This window comes from Humulus lupulus, chromosome 2 (genome assembly GCF_963169125.1).
Source record: "Humulus lupulus chromosome 2, drHumLupu1.1, whole genome shotgun sequence".
Taxonomy (NCBI): Eukaryota; Viridiplantae; Streptophyta; class Magnoliopsida; order Rosales; family Cannabaceae; genus Humulus; species Humulus lupulus.
In genome coordinates this window covers 249410983-249432626 of record NC_084794.1, presented here as the reverse complement: position 1 = coordinate 249432626, position 21644 = coordinate 249410983, and positions in this window count along the sequence as shown.

The following is a 21644-nucleotide window of genomic DNA, read 5'->3' as shown; positions in this document are numbered from 1 at the left end:
AAGGAGTCTAATATGGATATGAAATTTTCTTATTTTAGTGATATTCCATTAAAATTGCATATTTCTAACTTTCTTGTAGGTGTGATGTTATCAATTATTATTTATGGCATTTGCATCAAAGTCATAACTCACCCTACTAATGAAATTCTACACCATCGATTAGGTGTAGGTTAAAAGAAAAAAAAATTATGGTCGAGCTAAAGACTATAAACTAAAGCGTTTTGTGGGAGGCAACCCATACTTTAATATATCATTTTATATTTCACTTGTTGTTGTGTGTTTTTTTGTTTCATGTTTTTCAAAAAGCTTGAAGGAAACTTCTTGCCCAAAAAGAAAAGAAGAGAAGAAAACAAATGAGACAAATCAAGGAAGCATTCATCAAAGGAAGTAGTTCTTAATTTTTTCCATTTTATTAAACATTGAGGACAATGTTTCATTTAAGTTTGGGGGTAGTGTGTATGTGTTTTTCTTAGTGTTTATGTGTGTTTTCTTTGTGTTTATACATGTTTTTCATTTGTTGTAAAATTCAAAAAAAAAAAATTCTTTATCTGTTTTTATGTGATTTTCATTTATTATATAATGTTAAAAAAAATTATTTTCTTTGTTTTGTTTGAAAAAAAAATATTGGTGATTTTCATCTTCTAATGATAAGAATTATGATTGAAATTGTTCTTAGAAAAATATAAATAATTATTAAGCTTTACTTTTAATTTTTAAGTTAGTTTTGTTTAAATATATATTTTTCATAATATGTCACTTTTCTATTTTATTTGAATTATTGTGATATTTGGACAAAGTTTATTTAAACATTAAATTCTTTAAATCTCTAAAAAAAAATTTGAAAAATCGTAGAATTTGCTTGATTATCTCTTGAGATTTAATTTTTTTTTGTTTGCATAAACTTGTCTAAATGTTCACATGATGATTTGATGTTTTTGTGTTTGTATGTAAGTATATATTTTGAAAACAATTTTAACTTTTCAAATTAATTACATAAGCTTTACTTTTATTTGTGATTTTCTTTGAACTATTTCCATTATGTAATTTTTGAATTAAACATTTGAAATCACCAATTAAAAAAAAATGTGTGTGTTTTTAATTTTTCTTTAGCTCGAGGACTAGCAAAATATTATGTTTGGAGGTGTGATAACTTTACAAAATAGAGTTATTTTACCACTTTTTATGTGCTAATTGTTGCCTAATTCTTGAGTTTTTAATTGATTTATTAAGTTTTAAAGTAATTTTGAATTTATTGGGTTTATTTTGATTTTATATATTTTTGTGTGTTTTTATAGTTATTTTGTTGTAAAATGATGTAGTTAATTATTTGAATTATTGTAGTTGAATTTGAGGTAAAAAAATGTTGTATTATTGAAATTAAATGTTAAATATAAATTAAGTTATAATTAATATTTTCAAAGAATTAAATTGATTTATTTTATAGTTGAAAATATTTTATTATGATTTATTTTATGTTTATTTTGTAGGGAATTTATTGTATTTTTGGGCTTTGAATAGAAAAGAAAAAAAAAAGATATAAAGCTGAAAAAAAAAATGGCATTTTTCAAAAGCCATAAGGCCAGCCATCACGGGCCCAAGCCCAACAGCTGCTCAGCTCCACAAGCCCACCACGCTAGCTGCATGCCACTTCTCTCCACGCCCAGCAACAGCCATCTGCCCTATCTCTGCTATACCCAGCCGAAGACATTAGTCAGATGCCACCCAGCAGCTCACGTGCCAACGAGACCCCAATCCGCCTGCCTCCTGAAGCATTCCTTTCACGCCTGCCCCTTTTAGTTCTGCACAGCCAAAGTAGCTCACATCCGAAGCCACCTTGGGCCAGCTAGCCCGAGTCCACTGCCCACCAACCCAAACCACCTCACCAGGCCCAATCCGGCTCTCTCCCAGCCACATGCCACCTGCCTCTTCCCAGCCCCTTCGGCCTACTCTCCCATTTCACCCCAGCATTTCACAGCTGCCCCTCTAGCCAAGCATGCCACAAAGCATAATTTTCTTGAGCCCATAAAAATGCCACAATGTACGCTTGTCCCCTATGTTCAAAAATGCCACTTTTTACCCCACTTTCTACATATTTCACCCCAAAACATCATTATTACACCCTATAATTTACCCATATTTACCATATTATAATTCATTCAATTAATTTAATCAATTTAATTAATTTAAATTGATTAATTTAATACTCATTTTTTGCTATAAATAAGAGATTTGGGGTGCATAATTTTGGAGGAGGTTACCATACCACAAATTCTACACATTTCAAAACCTCTCTATTCTCTTCATCTTCTTCTTCTTTTTTTGGTTATTTTTCTATGTATTTTTTAAGGAACAATTTGGGGGTTTCTCCTCCAAATTTTCCTATTTATGTTTGTAATGATATGCCATGAGTTGGAGAGCTTCGGTGGTGGCGTGTACATATGCAACTTGCTCAACCACCTCGGTCGGGGATTCATAGAGGTACTAAGATCGAACCTTAATTTTGCCGCTTAGGTCAACCTGTTGTGTTCTTTTGAATTGTAAATGACCTTTTGATGTTTATTTTGGGATCCCATATGTAATCTTAAACTTTTTAATGAAACGATTACTTCTTTTGACCAAAACTCTTAATCCTAACCTATTAACTACCTTTAGTTACACGTCTATGGTCAAATGACTCAATTAGTGAGTCTATCACTATTTAAAGTACATAGTGTAACGGTCTGGGCTATCCAGAGCGTTACAACTTGGTATCAGAGCCACCAAGGTTTAAGGGTTCCTGAAGACTGGCTGGGCATGTACACTCACCAATAAAGAAAAGGTCGACTTAGGGTTTGGTAACTATATATGTGGTTATGTGTTTGCCTGCTTAAATAGGATATAAATGCCTTATTTGCCTGCCTTATTAGGGAGCATGAGATATTCTGATAAGGCCTGGCCCATGACTGATGTGTGTATGCTAAAGATGTGCCTATTAGTGTTATTATTACTGATGAATGTTAAAGAAACACTTATTAGCGTTGCTATATGCACATGTATGTTAGAAAATTCTTATTAGCATCACTATTTGCTTATAAATGCCAGAAAATGCATATTAGCATTGTTATCTGCTTATAAATGTCAGGAAATTAGCACCATGTTTGAGTATGAATATGAACTGACATGCTTATTAGCATGACTATTGAGTGTGAATGCTTGTTTGTTCGGTCTTGGACCGCAGGGCAGTAAGAGGTCTTGTGATTACTACCTAATAGGCAAATTGTTCACTGCAGAGATAAACTTGGAAGCATGATTTCAAGATAGTCAAATTCATTAGCCAGGCAAGAAATACAGGCCTTGAATGATAATCAGGGCCAAATCCCTCCTTCATCTGCAGAAAAATGGCAGCAAGTGCTTGTTGATATGCAAGCTAGATCATAGAGGCAGGAAGAAGAGATCTGCCTATTGAGACAGACACAAGTTCCAGCAGGGAACGTTCTACCAGTGGTGCCACCTGCATTGGTCCCAACAGTAGTATAGCCACCGGAGGCTGAGAAAGGATGGGAACCTCTTTATGAGAGATTCAGGAGACAGCACCCTCCAATTTTTTAGGGCAATACAGTTCTGGTAAAGGTCGAGCAATGGATGAGCATGGTTACCACTATCCTCGGATTCATGATGGTAGAGGGTAATGAGAAAGTGTCTTGTACCACGTATATGTTTCGAGAAGATGCCCGAATTTGGTGGGAATAAATATCCCAGACCAGAAACATGAAAACCATGGATTGGGTAGAGTTTAGAATTGTATTTAATGAAAAGTACTACAATGATGCAGCTAGGGCTGCAAAGGCAGAGGAATGCTATAAGGTGTTACAGGGAAATATGTCACTGACAGAGTATGCACTAAAGTTTGATAGACTGGCCAAGTTTGCTACGGACTTAGTGCCCACAGATGGGACAAAGAAGGAAAGGTTCCTTTAGGGGTAACAGCCTATGATAGCTCGAGACGTTCGAATTACCACCGTGCCTGGGGTGACGACATATGCTCAGGTGGTAAATAAAACCCTTAATGCAAAGGGCGCAGAGAACAAAATATAGCACAAGAATGCGGCTAGGAGAGACACCAAGAGGATGGGACCTCCATTTATGGGTTCTGGTAGAGGCGGAGGCCCTAGTGGCCAGAAAAGGAAGGATCCAGATACTTTTTCAGCTTCAGGCCCCGACAGGAAGCCACCATATGGGAGAGTTTCGAGCAAAGGCTTTCTTTTTTGTGGGATAGTGGGACACTTGAAGAAAGATTGCCCGAGAATGAAGAAAGAGGAACCAAAGAAAGTGTATAGCTTGACTCCAGCTCGAGTGTTCGCGTTGACATAGGAAGAGGTTGAGGCTAGTCCCTCAGTAGTGACAGATCAGCTTTCTAGTGTTGGAACCTCTTATATTGTTTTGATTGATTCCAGTGCTACACATTGGTTTGTTTCTGTAGAGTAATTGATAGATTGTATAAGCGTTGTGATTACTACACTGTGGATGTAACAACCCAAATTCGCTAATAAGGCTTAAGGGCCTTGATTAGTGTGCCTGGAGGGCATATTGGGATTTATGTGTGACTTTATTGAGTAAAATGCATGGTTATGATTTAAAGCATGTTATATGACTATTTGACTATTTGAGATGCATGACTATGTGTATTAGTATGCATGTAGGCCCTGATTGTGTTAGAAGGGCATAATTGTAATTTTGGCCATTTTGGGCATAACTGTATTGATATGTGTTGATTGTTGAGACCACATTGTGATGTGGATGTATCTGTGATTTGTGACTCGAGACGATCCCAGAGAGAGAAGACTAGCGGAAAAGTCAAGGCGGGGATTTATACCCGGCTCGGGTCGAGCCTGGGGTATAAATAGGAATCTGATGAGTATATTGGGGTCTATTTTGATATCAAGGAATATTATTTGGTGATTTATCAGGTATTGGGAAGCAACGGTAAAATATTAGAGACACTTGAGGAATTAGCGGGAATTGGGTAAAATGACTAAAATGGCCCTACATGGACAAAAGGGTTTAGAATTAATAGGGAGGGCATTTTGGTCAATTGGCTTCTTAGAGATAAGTTTATTGAGGTTTTATATACTTAGTGGGATTGATAGAGAGAGTTAGATGGCTGTGGAAAAGAAACAAAAAGGAAGAAAAAGAAAAAGAGAGAAAACAGAGGGGTTTTTCCAAAAGGGGCGGTTTGTGGATTCTAGCACCATTTCTCTTCAAATTTCTTGGAGCAAAGCTCAGTGGAGAGCTAGGATAGGCTGAGCATCAAGGATCCTAAGTTAGACTTGAAGATTTGGCAAGGGATTAGCAATAACACATCAACTTTTGAGGTAAGCTTTTAAGGTTTTCAGTTTTTGGGTTTGGCTGGTTTAAGTTGTGTAATTAAGTTGAATGATGGGAACTTTAGGGGAATTTCTGGGCAAGCTTTGAGGAAGATCAAGCTAAGGAGGTCTAGGAATTGAATCAAGGTCGAAATTGCATCAACGGTATGAATTCTAAGCCTTTAACTTTGATGTTTGACTGAATTTCTGGGTTTAGGGTTAATCATGGTAAATTTTGAGATTTGGGATGAATGTGCTTGGGTTTTGAGGATTTGGGATGCTTGGGATGAGTGGAGAGTGTTTATAAGCTTGATTTTGAGTTTGGTAAAGATTTGGGGAAGTTTGGGTTGAGATTGGTTCAAAGAAATCGCAGAAAAAGAATTTGGGAGTTGCCTGCCTGCAACTAGCGCTACAGCGCTAGTCTTTGGGCGCTGTAGCGCTAGGCCCTATTTCTGGGTGGTGCGGTTCTGCTTGTAGCGCTATAGCGCCCTCTTTTGAGCGCTATAGCGCTACCCTGTTCCCATAAAGGGGTTTTTGGGTTATTTTTAAGGGATTTTGACCTAGGGTTCGAGGTTCGATTCCACCATCTTGTTTTGTGGATCTAGGACTTCCAGGGGGCTCGGGATTGGTCCCGAGGCTAGGTTTTTGGACTTGAGGTTCGGTGATGACTTTGACCTATGGCTGTGTTTAGGTGTGCGCTAGGGCTCGAGTGGGATCGTGCTCAAGGAGTCAAGTGATGAAAGCTATCAAATTGACAGGTAAGAAAACAATAGCACCCGTAGGACAGGGCATGGGCCCATAGTGTGATTGCAGGGCACGGCCCTATATTGCATTACATGTTAGGGTGCAGACTTAATTGAATTGATATATGTTTGAATGTTATTTGAGTTATGCTATTTATGATTATAGTAAGAATGAATGGCAAAGGAGCCGGGAACGCTAACGGAGCCGGGAACGGCAAAAGAGCCGAAACGGCAAGGGAGCCGAGAACGGTGAAAGGCCGAGAACGGCAGCTGGGCCAGAAGTAACACTTAGCACGTGAAGTGCTTGTAGACAGGGTGGGACCCCAATGGATACAGGGGATATCCTTACGGTGAGGACCGAGACCCCAGGCTTTGGTAATGCCTCTGGGATGGCATGGCCGTGTTTGTTTAGTTTGATTGAATACTCATTTATCTGTGGATAATCTGATATGTTAACTATATAATATGTATATGTTATATACTGTATGAGTTTTCTTGCTGGGCTTCGGCTCACGGGTGCTCTGTGTTGCAGGTAAGGGAAAAGATTGAGTCAACCAGCCATGAGTACGGAGAGCGTGAAGCGACGCGTACATGTTTGGCCTGCCCGACTGCTTTGATTGGGGGTTATTTGAGAAATGGCTGTAATAATCTGTGATTTTAATAATTAATCGACTGTAAACATATTTTAAGTTGTAAATAGTTTTCAAACCTTATTTTGGGATCCCAAATGTTAAATACTAGAAGTTTTCAATGAAACAACGCATTTTTAAAGATTACAGCCTTAACTTTTGCTTAGTCACACTTTTGTTTTAAAAACCTCGGTTAGCGAGTTTAGTGCACATTTTTCGTTTTAAAACTCACTTAGTAACGGCTCTAAGGAAGTAGGGCGTTACAGTGGAGTTTGGAACTTTACTTCCCACAGAGGAGTTGGTAGTTTCCAGGAGGTGGGTCAGATCATTGCCAGTGACAGTGGATGGCAAAGAGTTGTTAGTGGATTTGATTGAGTTGGTTATGAACGATTTTTTCATGATTCTGGGTATGGACTGGTTAGTTAAATATGGGGCAACCATTGACTACAAAAAGAAGATGGTAACCTTTGAGCCTGAGGGTGAGGATTACTTTGTATTTTTTGGCACTATGCATGGACCCCGTGTACCTATGATATCAGCGTTGAGGGCTAGAGACCTATTGTGAGGTGGTTGTATAGGATTCCTAGCTAGTGTGATGAATACCACTCAGGTTGTGCCACTACGACCAGATGAGCATAGACTAGTCTGTGAGTTTTTGGATGTGTTTCCAAAGAATTTGCCAATGTTTCCATCACACAAAGAGATAGAGTTTGTTATTGAACTGGCACCAGGGACAGAGACAGTGCCTAGGGAATCGTACAGAATGGCCCCAGCAGAGATGAGAGAATTGAAGGTACAATTACAGGAGTTGTTAGACTTGGGTTTTATTAGACCCTGTTTCTCTCCATGGGTGCGCCAGTCTTATATGTAAAGAAGAAAGACGGTTCTTGAGGATGTGTATTGATTATAGGGAACTGAATAAGTTAACCAAGGATAGATGACCTATTTGATCAGTTGCAGGGTAAGAAGGTATTTTCAAAGATAGATCTTCGATCTGGTTATCACCAACTAAGGATCAAGGAGGAAAATATACCGAAGATAGCCTTTCACACCATATTTGGGCATTATGAGCTTTTGGTTATGTCATTTGGTTTGACTAATGCCCCAACAACTTTTATGGATCTGATGAATAAGGTGTTCAAGGATTATCTGGATCGGTTTTTGATCGTCTTCATCGACGATATTCTAGTTTATTCTCAATCAGAGGAAGAGCATGATCATCATCTCAAGTTGGTTTTACAGAGGTTGAGGGAACACAGACTATATGCGAAGTTTAAGAAGTGTGAGTTTTGGTTACCATAGGTGACTTTTCTTGGTCACATTGTCAATAGAGATGGAATCAAGGTGGACCCACCTAAGATTGAGGTGGTCAGAGATTGGCCAAGGCCAATGAATGCTTCAGAGATCAAAAGCTTTCTGGGTTTGGCAGGTTATTACAGGCATTTTGTAGAAGGATTCTCTAAGATTGCTTCACCACTGATAGAGTTGACAAGCAAGAACCAGAAGTTTGTATGGTCAGATAAGTGTGAGAACAACCTCCAGGAACTGAAGAAGAATTTGATTACCTCTCCATTTTTTAGTCTTCCAACAGATCAAGAGAAGTTTGTGGTTTACTGTGATGCCTCGAGACATGGTTTGGGTTGTGTACCTATGCAAAGGGGAAAGGTGATTGCATATGCATCGCGTTAGTTAAAAGAATATGAACAGATATACCTTACGCATGATCTGGAGTTAGTAGCGATGGTCTTCGCATTAAAGGTATGGAGGCATTACCTTTGTCGGGAGAACTGTGAGATATATACTGACCACAAAAGCTTGAAGTATTTCTTCACATAGAAGGATTTGAACATGAGATAGAAGTGTTGGTTGGAGCTGGTGAAGGATTATGACTGTGAAATCATGTATCCTCCAGGGAAAGCCAACGTGGTGGCAAATGCCTTAAGCCAGATTGGTCTTATACAATCATGCAATTCGAGGCAGATATCTAAGGAATTGGTTGAGGATATGACCAGAGCAGGCATAGAGTTAGTGGTGGGCCATTTGGCCAACATCACCTTGCAGTCTACTCTTTTGGAGAGGATTAAGGAAAGTCAATTGAATGATTCACAGTTAATGAATATTAGAGGGGACGTCCTAGTTGGAGTGTCTAAGGACTACACAGTGCCAGAGATGGGTTTACTGAGGTACAATGATCAGATTTGTGTTCCGATGGATGCTATTATTAGACGATAGATTCTGGATGAATCTCATACTACCCCTTACTCTTTGAATCCAGGCACCACGAAGATGTATCAGGATTTGAAGACTTTATATTGGTGGCCTAGAATGAAGAAAGTTATGACTGAATATGTGGCTAAGTGTATGATGTGTCAGTAGGTCAAGGCTGAACATCAGAGACCAGCGGAGCTATTACAGCCTTAGGATATCCCGGAGTGGAAGTGGGAGGACATCACCATGGATTTTGTGGTTGGGTTACCCAGGACAGTTGGTCATCATGATTCAGTGTGGGTTATTGTGGATCGATACACCAAATCAGCTCACTTTCTACTAGTGAGGACGACTTATACAGTTGACCAGTATGCAAAGCTCTATGTGAGAGAGATAGTGTGTCTGCATGGGGCTCCGAAGTCAATTGTGTCAGATCAGGGCCCCACATTTACTTCCAAGTTCTGGGGAAGTTTGCAGAAAGCTATGAGTACAAAGTTGAAATTTAGTACAACTTATCATCCTCAGACAGATGGTTAGTCTAAAAGGACAATTCAAATTTTGGAAAACATGCTTCGGTCATGCGTTTTGGACTTTGAAGGGTCCTGGAGTAAGTATTTACCTTTGATAGAGTTTTCCTACAATAACAGCTCTCAATTGACTATTGGAGTGGCTTCTTATGAGATGTTGTATGGTAGGAATTGTAGATCGCCCATTCACTGGGATGAGATGGGTGAAAGTAAATACTTAGGTCTTGAAGCAGTTCAGATGGCCAATGAGGCTATCGAAAAGATTAGATCTTGAATGCTCGCATCACAAAGTATACACAAAATCTATTCAGATTTGAAGCGCAGGAACATGGAGCTCCAAGTATGAGACTATGCCTTCCTTAGATTTTCACCATTGAAAGGGGTGAAGAGGTTTGGGAAGAAGGTCAAGTTGAGCCCTAGATTTTTTGGACCTTTTAAGATCCAGGAGAGGATTGGTCAGGTGGCCTATAGGTTGGCCTTACCCCTGGCATTGTCAGCAGTGCACAATGTGTTTCATATTTTGATGCTTTGGAAGTATGTATCAAATGAGCTTCATGTATTGAGTTATGAGGAACAACCAGTCCAGATATTAGACAGGAAGGACAAGGTCTGGAGGAATAAAACCATACCTTTGGTTAAGGTATTATGGAGGAGCAGCAAGGTCGAGGAAGAGACCTGGGAATTGGAGTCAAATATGCGGGTTCAGTATCCTGAGTTGTTCAGGTAAAATTTTGAGGATAAAATTGCTATAAGGAGGACATAATTATAACGTTCCAAATTCCCTAATAAGGCTTAGTGTCTTGATTAGGGGGACAGGAGGGAAACAATTGGATTAATTATGTGTTTATGTGATATGTGTGTATTATTTTGTAAATTATGTGAGTTATATTATGATATGACTATGTTTGCATGTTTAATTGTATTAAATATGCTTGTGGGCCTGTTTCTTATTAGAATGGTATTTTTGTAATTTTGACCTATTGAGGGTATATTTGTAAATATATGTATTTTGTTATTTAGAGCACATTATTATGTGGATATATTTGGATTACTCGACACAAGACAATCCTAGTGAGTAAGTTAGCAGTTTAGTCACAACGGGGTCAAATCCCCAGCTTGGGGTGAGCCTAGGGGTATTTTGATAATTTAGTACATTACTGGGGATTATCGGATAATGGGAATTTATTGGTGATTAATTGGTAATATTGGTGTTAATTGAGACTAGTGGGAAATGGTATAAAAAGATTATTTTGCCCTTAAGAGCATTAAAGAGAAAGCTTTTGGGCAAGGGGTATTTTAGTCTTTTCATGCCCTGGATTATCTTAGTCACCTAGAAGCCTTCAGAAGAAAGGAGAGACACTAAGCACAGCTCCCTCTCTCTCTCTCTCTCTCTCTCTCGTTTCCCTTCTTCTTCCTTCCTTTGTGGTGAAGTCTTCTTGATTTGGAGGAGAATATTTGAATTGGAAGCTTGCTCTGGGAGATTAAGAGTTGTTAAGCTAGAGGATTCCAGCTGGGAAGTTCGAATTCTCATAGGTAATTCAGTTCCTTTAGCTTTTTGAATTTATTTTGGTGTTCTTGATTTTTGAACTCAATGTTCGAATTTTGAATTAGGGTAAGGTTTTGGCATAGTTATTGGTGTATTTGCGTTGCCTTAAGTGTATTGTTGAGGTTTTGAGACTAAATTATGGCTTTGGTTGTTATTTGGGATGAATTTTGAGGGATTTGGCTCGAGGAAAAATGTTGAAAATCTTGGTTCACGGGGTTGCGTCGCGACGCTGTTCTTGGAGTGTTGCGGCCTGTATGAACTCAGGGGCGTTGGGGCTCTTCTAAATTTCCTTGGTGTTGTGACGCCTAGTAGGATGCATCGTGGCACGTGTCTAGTGAAAATAGGTCTAGGGCTCTCTGCTTTGGGGCGTGCCGCAACTATTCAGGGGCGCGCCTTAACGATAATTGGGATCACTAGCCAAGGAGGTTTCGAGATACGGGGACTCAAACCTAAGGACTCAAGAAGGATTCTACTACTCGGTTTAGTAGAATTCGAGGTCCCAGAGGCTAGGACTCAGTCCAGAAGCCCTTATTTGCTCGATATTGATGGATATCCTCTATTATGGTTGTGACTAGGGTACCGCTAGGGCTCAAAAGGGTGTCGTGCTCGAGAGTCATTTCTATTTATCCATTGTTTGGACTAGAGGTAAGAATACTGCACCCTAGGTTATGATTAGGGCTCGGGCCCCTATGAATGAGCATGATTATGATTATGCATGTGATTATTTGATTAAGCATGCTTGAGTATTCTGTATCTGGATAATTGTTAAATAATTTATTCTTTCTTGTATTATCTTATTGAAAGGCTTGACTTATAAGTCAAGGGCGGCAATAGCTCGCTGCGCATAGACCAAAAGGTTTGACTTATAAGTCAAGGGCGGCAATAGCGCGCTGAGCGCAAGCTGATATGGTTAGGCCTATCCAGGAGCGTGGTATATGCTTGACCAACCCTATAGTCACTTGGAAAGTAAAGCCCCAGGTACGCTTATCTGGGATAATAGGGCAATGGGCTCCGGTGTGACTCTATAGTCACTTATCTGGATTGAATGCATGCACAAGTAGGGTTATTACTGCTAGGCATGCTAATTATGATTCTGTAATATGTTATTAACTACTTATGAGCTTGTCTAATTTTTCTTGCTTAGCCTTGGCTCACCGGTGCTATGTGGTGCAGGTAAGGGAAAAGTGAAGTTAGATTTTCCATGAGTTGGAGAGCTTCGATGGCAGCGTGTACATATGCAGCTTACTCGACCACCACGGCAAGGGATTCATAAAGGAACTAGGGTCGAACCCTAATTTTTTCGTTTAGTTCGGCCTGTTGTATTCTTTTGAATTATAAATGACCTATTAATGTTTATTTTGGAATCCTGTATGTAATCTTAAACTTTTTTAATGAAGTGATTACTTATTTTGACCAAAAATTTTAACCCTGGCCTGTTAATTACCTTTAGTTACACGTTTATGGTCAAATGACTCGATTAGCAAGTCTAGCACTATGTAAAGTACACAGTGTAACGGTCTTGGCTATCCAGGGTGTTACTACCATCCCGGTCAAGGCTTGTTTTACTCCTCCATGTCCTTCATCAAATCACATGCTTTTTAGGATTCTGATTGGGCCACCGGCCCTGACACTCGTCATTCCACTATAGGATTTTTCATTTTCCTAGGAGATTCACTCATATCTTGGAAATCGAAGAAACAAAAAAGTATATCTCGGTCCTCTGCCGAAGATGAGTACCGAGCACTAGCTGCAACTGCAAGTGAGCTCACTTGGCTCAGATATCTTCTTCAAGACTTCCAACAACCATTACAAGGTCCTGCCACCCTTTTTTGTGACAACAAATCAACCATGCACGTTGCCAACAACCCCGCTTTTCATGAATGCACAAAACACATCGACCTTGACTGTCACTTCGTTTGTGAAAAGATACAAACCGATCAACTAAAGTTGTTGCCTATTTCCTCATAACATCAACTTGCAGACATGTTCACTAAGCCTTTTCCTTCTACCATGCTTCTACCTATGCTATCCAAGATGGATGTGCTTAACATTCACACTCCATCTTGTGGGGGGAATATTAATAATATCAGTTAGTTAAGTTAGTTGTTAGTTGAGGTTATGTTTTATTTGTTTTAAGTCCATGATGTTAGGTAAGATACAAGTTTTCTCTTCTCTCTAAATAAAATAGTGGGAGCATGTGGCATCTGAGGAGAGAGAAAAGAAACTGGCAAGGCATAGATCCTCCCTTAACTTCTATTAATTCTTCCTCAAGGTGAATGGGTTCTATAGGGAAAATAGAGTTTAAAAGACGATATAAAAAAGATATTGTTCATTTGTTGATTTCTTTCAAAAATTTTGTTTTCATTTCAAGTTTAAGGCTTTTCATTTTCAAGTACCAGCTATATTAGTTTCACTCTTTCTTGTAAAGAGAACTATTGTGCTATGTTATAATTTTCGTTTTCGGGCTTTGGTATTTGCAGGCAAGAATAATTAAAGTTATTTGCTTTCACTCAAAATCATAAAAATGGCTATGAATTTAGCTAATAAATGTTCTTGTGATACGTAAATTTATATGTCACTCTGTTAAACCAAATTTTGAGTACAAATAAATGGCCTCGAAATGTACGCTCGAAAAGAATGAGCTCGAAAATAACAAATGTTAGTAGTACCCTTATACGAATTGTCAAGTGGTTCCACATCTATTATAAGCACTCGAGCATGAGTCGCATTGTTTGAGCCTAAGTTCCAGGCTCGAAGACACCAACCTTCTCCAAGGGACGAGTTCGACAAAATCATTGGATGAGGAGAAAGCTATAACTGGAAAAATGACCTCGAAGCCAGGCCAATCTCGAAATCACATCAACGCAATGATCAAACTCAGTGACGCGTTTCGCATGCGAAAAGACTATTATGAAATCCCTATTTCATAGGGATTCATTATTATCATATATTAAATCCTTATTATCATGGGATATTATGTAATTAATTCATTTATTGTATTTATTTCAAATTTATTTGATTGATTGTAACTTCCCTGAATTAGAGGAAGATATTCTCATAACCAGGTCTATAAATAGCTTGGAGTAATTCATTTGTGGGGACGCGCAAATTGTACTAGAGAATACTCTGCCAAATTACTTTCCTTCAAAGATTTGAGAGAGTAGTGAGAATAATAGTGACTCGTGGACTAGGCAGATTTTAACTGCTGAATCACGTAAAAAAAACCTCTAAATACTTTTAGTTTTTATATATTTTTATTTAGTGCTCTTCATATTTAAGTTGACGAAAAATGGCGTCAACAGTTTGTGCTTTCGTTGAGAGCATTATGCAAATCAATATATTGTTTAATCAAAAACCTCCTGCATACCATCAATGGCCGCTGCGAACAACCCTGGAACTGGTGGGAGACCATTACCACAAATCCCCAAGGAGCAAACTACTCAAACTGAGAACTACCCATGGAGGCCTGGGAAGCAGCCCATGGTAGATCAGAGCCCCGATGAGGGAAGTGCATCATCGGCCTCCAGGGGGCAACCTGCTCGAACCCCCAGACCCGACGAGGATCTGTATTATAATCCTAAAAGATACATTCCAATCATGGAATTTGAGAATTGCAAATTGCGTGAATAGCTAGCCGAAGCTACACGGTGAAACAAGGAGTGTGCAAGCCACTGAAGTACAGGCACCGCCTTGAAGGACCAGAGGATGGCCCCGAAGGAGTACGACCGCCAGAATGGCTGAGCAAAGGGCCCAACAAGTCCAACCAGGGCCCAACAAGTCCAACCAAGGCCCAAGAAAAATACTGGCAATGGTCGTCCTGAGGGAAATACTCAAAAATGTTGGTAGGGGCAACCTTACGGTAAGTGTAACTTCTAGAATAGGGAATAACTGAGCTCCTTCCGTAGCTCGGAATGATAACCCCGAACCTATCAGGAACAACCCAGAACATGTCCAAGCCAATTCTAGACCTCCTAGACCCAATAATGGAAGGCCACCGCCATCACCAATAAGGCAATAATACACCCCTCTCCAGCTCGAGAGGCACCCCAGCCAACTCCCAATGGGAACCAGACAGGGGAGCAGGCACTCCAAAGACCCTCTCGGAGTGGGAGCCGAGATAGAAATCATAGGGCTTGACTTGGACAAGGGGGTGAACGAGAGGACCACCAAGGACATAGGGCATCCCAACCGATGTGTGAATGCTAAAAATCTGGTACTTGTAGGAGACCCAAAACAAGTGCCAAAAGCCCCTCACGTGCAGCCAAGGACTCGCGCACGCTGACCGCGCGACGCCCCTACTCCGCGCGCGCGCACCACGCGACGCCCCTGCTCCGCGCGCACGCACCTCGCGACGCCCCTGCTCCGCGCACGCGCACTGCGCGACACCACCAGGATCCGCGCGCGGGGTGACCTCGCCCTCAAGGGCCACACCCAAGTAACATGCAAGCATAGGGTGGCCTCGCCCAAGGACTAAGCACGCCCAGTGGCCTCACCCCAAAGGGCCTCGTCCCAAGGGCCACGCGTGCCTAGTGGCCTCGCCCAAGGACTAAGCACGCCCAGTGGCCTCGCCCCAAAGGACCTCGTCCCAAGGGCCACGCGTGCCCAGTGGCCTCGCCCAAGGACTAAGCACGCCCAGTGGCCTCGCCCCAAAGGGCCTCAACCCAAGGGCCACGTGTGCCTAGTGGCCTCGCCCCAAAGGGCCTCACCCAAGGACTAAGCACGCGTAGTGGCCTCGCCCCAAAGGACCACGACCCAAGGGCCACGCGTGCATGATGCCAGTGTTCAAGGTGGCCCACAAGAGACAAAAAGAGTACGAACGAGGTACCTCTAAAGCGGTACGTACATGCCTGCAAGGATCATGGGACAGGCCTGACACCGGTACCCGACAAGTAGTGGCGGTTGGGAATAGTACAAGGAGTGGCTACACCACCACCACGTCTCTGACACCCGTACGAGACAAGTAGTGGAGTCAGGTCCGGGTACAAAATCTGAGGTGCTCCCATGGACCCTAAGGTGTACCGGAGCCGACACCACTACGCCTGATACCACTCTCCTGACAGAGTACTTGTGTTCCACTTGGTCTCCTGGACCACCATGTATCCCAGGCCATCAGAGCCTACTATAAGAAGGACCCCTCTCCCACATGGGAGGGGAAATGAAAATTTACTGTAGCAAATGCTTGAGAGTGAATGAAAGATTGATTTCTCCATTGTTATTCTGTCATTGTTCTTGAGTTATTACTTAAATTTCTACAGCTTTTTTATTGACTATCCTTACTTGATAATTTTTTCCAACTCAACTTAGTTGACGAGTTCTCACCGTCAACACGATGGAAAGTCATATGTCAAGTTTACAAAAAACTAGGGGCAAGAGGAAAACCCACCTCGCAACAATCGAGCCACGCAACAACAACTAGAGAGGAATGTTAGCTTCCTTGGTGGAAGTCTGGACCTCAGCCGATCGGTGACTGTATACAACATCGAGCCCAAGAATACTAAGAATTATGAGAATGAGTATCCTGATCTTTGAGATCACTTGAATCAAAATCGGGGGCAGGCTAACCAATCAAACTCGGATTTACGAACACATTTAAATAGTTGAAAAGAGCCCATGCAGCCAAGACACGAGAATCAATATAACCCTGTATTAGGGCAGGGAGTTGGAGTTTTCACAAACAATAACTAGCTACCCCAAATGCAAGCTCAACCCCCGATGGACTTGGTCCAATAAAGAATCAGCTAACTTGAAAGAACACTCAAGCTCCTTCAAGAAGAAAGAAATAAGGACAAGGCTGGCGACTTCGATGAAGAGCTCGAGCCTTTCGCTCCACACATATCAAACACTCTTATGGATTCAAGATACCCCACGTGGAAACCTTTGATGGGACCTCAGACCCATATAGCCATCTGAGTACATTTAACACAATAATGTGTGCTGGCAATGTTGGATACGAGCTTAGGTGCATGCTCTTTCCAACAACACTCACGGGACCAACAAAAAATTGGTTCGACAAGTTCCAAAGGCACTTGATCTCATCTTAGAAACAACTGGCTAAGGAATTCAAGAAGAAATTCAAGGCCATGGTAGGTTTCAGGCCCGAGGCCTCGGCCTTGACTAATGTTAGACAGCAGCCGGGAGAGGCATTAAAAAGTTACCTGGAAAGATTCAACCTAGAGGTGGCACGAGCTCAAAAAGTCGATGACAATGGTCATCTCATAGCAATATGAGCTGGAGTATTGCCAGGGATTCCCCTTTGGGATGACATGCAAATGAAACTCGTGAGGACAATAACCGAGTTCAATTATTGGCCTCAGAGATTCGTCAATGTAGAAGGCGAGGTTATCATTAAAACTGACTCCTCAGCCATTATAACTACAACGACGAATGTCAACTCAGCCTCGACCTCGGCTACGCCCTCAACGTCGCGGCCCTCAGGAGATAACCCTTCAAAGAGGAAGAAAAATAAAGGGAGTAACTCAGAGGCGGACGGGGGTGAAAAGAAAAAAGGAGATAAATACTTCTCCATTTACATAGTTTATACCGAGCTTATAGATACTCGGGAGAACATTTTTATCGCAAATGAGAACCAAGTCCCATTCAGGCGACCTGATCTGATGCGAAATCAGAAGTCTAAAAGGGATACCAATAAATTATGCAGATTCCATAGGGACAATTTTCATACCACCGATGAATGCAGACAGCTTAAGGACGAGATCGAAGGTCTGATCTCGAGAGGATATTTTGGGCAGTATGTTAGAAACAGGAATACAACCCAAGCTTTAGCTAGACAGAGGGTAGCTCCTACACAGCCTTCCCAACAGAATACGGCTCCACGCATAAGGGAGGAGGACTGACCTCCCCCGATAGATGGAGAGGATGTAGTAACCATTGCTGAAGGACCGCTTATCGCTGGGTCGGGCAGAAATGCTCAGAAAAGATATGTCAACGAGCTCAAGATGGGGGACAGATATCCCTACGAACCTAAAATCCAAGCTCCAAAACAACAGAGGGTTGAAACTCAACCCATTACTTTCACTGAAGAAGATTCCTTGCATGTCTAGTTTCCCCACAATGGCCCTTTGGTCATCACATTCCAGCTCACCAATAAAAGGGTGTGTCGGGTCCTAATAGATAATGGGAGCTCAGTTAACATCCTTTATAAGGAAACCTTGGAAAAGATGAGAGTCTCAGTTCGAGACTTGAAAGCATGTGCAACAACGTTGTACGGATTTTCAGGAGAAGGAATAGCCAGCATAGGATCCATCAAGCTCCCGCTGACCTTGGGAGACTATCCAGTCTCAATAACAAAGATAATGGAGTTCATAGTGGTGGACACCCCATCAGCCTACAATGTACTGCTCGGGAGACCAACCCTAATTGGGCTGAGGGTAGTTTCATATGTGAGGCACTTGGCCATCAAGTCCCCAACACCTAGTGGCATTGGGACGCTGAAGGGAGACCAGCTAGCCGCTCGAGAATGCTATTGCGTCTCCATGAAGGGGAAGGGCCAAACAAGTGCACAAGCACTTGTTGTCATCTGAGAAATAAGTAGGACAGTCTTCGAATTTGAAGAAGAGATCGACCCCAAATTAGAAGAGAATAGGGCCAATCTCAAACCAATCGAGGAGCTTGAGGATGTAGAGATCGATGAAAAGGATATCACTAGGGTGGTAAAGATAGGGAAGAACCTCCCAAAGGATGCGAGATAGTAATTAATTCGCTTCCTAAGGGAAAATCAAGATGTGTTTGCATGGTCGCATTCAGACATGATTGTGATCAACCCAAACATTATAAGTCATGCACTCAACATAGACAAAATCTTCCCTCCAAAGAAACAGAAAAGAAGGCTCCTAGACGATGAAAAGAAGAAAGCCTTGAAAGAAGAGGTCAGAAGGTTGAAGGCAAATCAATTTATCTGAGATGCTTTCTATCTCGATTGGATAGCCAATCCAGTGTTAGTTCCGAAACCTAATGGCAAGTGGCGAGCTTACATTGATTATTCAGACCTCAACAAGGGATGCCCAAAGAATTGCTTTCCCCTACCTCGAATTGATCAGCTTGTAGATGCTACCACAGGACGCGGTATCATGCCATTCATGGATGCATATTATATATATAACTAGATAGCCATGCATGCACCCTACCAGGAAAATACGAGTTTTATGACCGATAAGGGTTTGTACTGCTACAACGTGATGCCTTTCGGGCTCAAGAATGTCGGGGCCACATATCAGAGATTGGTGAATAAGATGTTTGCCGAGCAAATAGGGAGCAATATGGAGGTTTATGTGGATGACATGTTGATCAAGTCCAAGCATAACTGCAACCATGTTGATGATCTCGCATAATGCTTTGCTATACTCCAGAAATACAATATGAGACTTAACCCACAAAAATGCTCATTCGGAGTATCCTCGAGAAAGTTTCTCGGATTCATAGTAAATGCTCGAGGCATAGAGGCAAACCTAGATAAGATCGATATGCCCTCACCTCAAAAACATAAAGATGTCCAGAGTTTAATTGGACGAATGGCAGCCTTAAGTAGGTTCATATCGAAATCTACAGACAGATGTCTTCCATTCTTTAATCTTTTGAAAGGGGGCAAGAAATTTGATGGTTGGATGAGTGTGAGCTCGCTTTTCAAGCTCTTAAAAAGCACCTCATTGAACCACCAATCTTATCCAAACCAATCATAGGGAAAGTATTGTACTTATATCTCACCACAACCGAGCATGCCATCAGCGCAGTACTTGTTCGGGAGGATAAGAAAGTACAAAAACATGTTTACTGTGTTGGTAAAAGTTTACTAGGGGCAGAGTTGAGATATCCATTAATGGAAAATTTGGCCTTGTGCTTGCTACATGTATCTCGAAAGCTCTGGCCTTACTTCCGGGCACATCCTATACACGTATTGACTGACCAACCATTAAGGCAGGTGTTGTCAAAACTTGAGGCGTCTGGAAGACTTCTAAAATGGGCGGTCGAACGCGGACAATTCGAGATCACTTATCACCCAAGAATAACGATAAAAGAACAAGCCTTAGTAGATTTCATAGTTGAATGTATGGGAATCACCAACGAGGAAGTCATAACCCCAGCCCGCGAGTTGTGGAGACTTTACGTCGATGGGTCTTCAAATGAGAACGGATCGGGGGCAGGAATTATTTTGATCACTCCGACTGGGAATCATTTTCATTCAGCCTTACGGTTTGGCTTCGAGGCATCAAATAATGAGGTTGAATATGAAGCATTATTAGCAGGACTTTGGATAGCTTACGAGCTCAAAGCGAAGGCCATTCACTGCTATAGTGATTCCCAATTGGTCGTTAACCATGTCTTAGGAGAATATCAGGCTCGTGGCATTAAAATGGCAGCTTACTTGGAGAAAGTGAAGGCAACATTTGGGCAATTCGAGTTCTATTCCATTGAACATGTTCCACGGGAGCAAAACTCGAATGCAGATGTTCTAGCTAGGCTCGCCACAACCAAAGAAGCTGATGCACTCAATGTGGTGTCAGTTAAGTTCCTACTGGTCCCAAGCATAGCCGAGCCTGAAGAAGAAGAATGCATCAACATGATTGACTCATAACCTACCTGGATGACCCCCATAATTAACTACCTCGAAACCGGGAGCCTCCCAGCAGACCGGAATGAGGCTAGGAAACTTATGTACAAGATACCAAGGTACACTATCTTGGAAGGGAAGTTGTACAAAAGATGGTATTCTATGCCACTGCTAAGGTGTGTAACTCCACCCAAAGCCAGAAGAATTTTAGAATAATTCCATGAAGGATTTTGCGGAGACCACACTAGGTGGCATAGTCTATCAAAAAAGGTGATTAGGCAAGGATATTTCTGGCCTACAGTTAAAGCGAAATCATTCGAATATGTCAAGTGTTGTGACAAGTGTCAACGGTTCGCTTCAGTCCCGCGAGCTCCACCAACCGAGCTCACCGTGATGTGCTCTCCATGGCCATTCGCGGTATGGGGACTCGACCTCATAGGATCCTTACCAACAACAAAATGGGGGGGGGGGGGGGGGGTAAAATATGACGTAGTTGTTGTTGATTACTTCACGAAGTGGACCAAGGCTGAACCTCTAGCTACTATAACCTCGAAGAAAGTTTGAGATTTCATGGTGAAAAGTATAATTTGCATTTACAGGGTACCAAGGAAAATAGTATCAGAAAAAGAAACCCAGTTTGATAAAGAATTGTTTACATAGTTCTGCGAAAAGAATGGGATAATCAAAAGTTTTCCACTATAGCCCATCCACAAGCAAATGACCAGGTCGAAGCAGCGAACAAAACTCTGAAGAGCTCTATTAATAAAAAGCTCGAAGAGGCTAAAGGAAAATGGCCAAAGGAATTACCACAAGTCCTATGGGTATACAGAACGACATCTCGGACCTCGACAGGACATAACCCCTTCTTCTTGGCTTACGATTGCAAAGCTATGCTACCTATTGAGGTCGAAATCCTGACAATCAGATGCGAGACATACGACCAGACCTCAAACCAATCCCAGCTCAAAGAAACTCTAGATTTAATTGAAGAAAAATGAGACGAAGCCCAACTTAAGAACCCTGCATACCAACAAAGGGCTACAAGACACTTCAACAAGAGGGTTCGAGACAGAAAATTTGGATT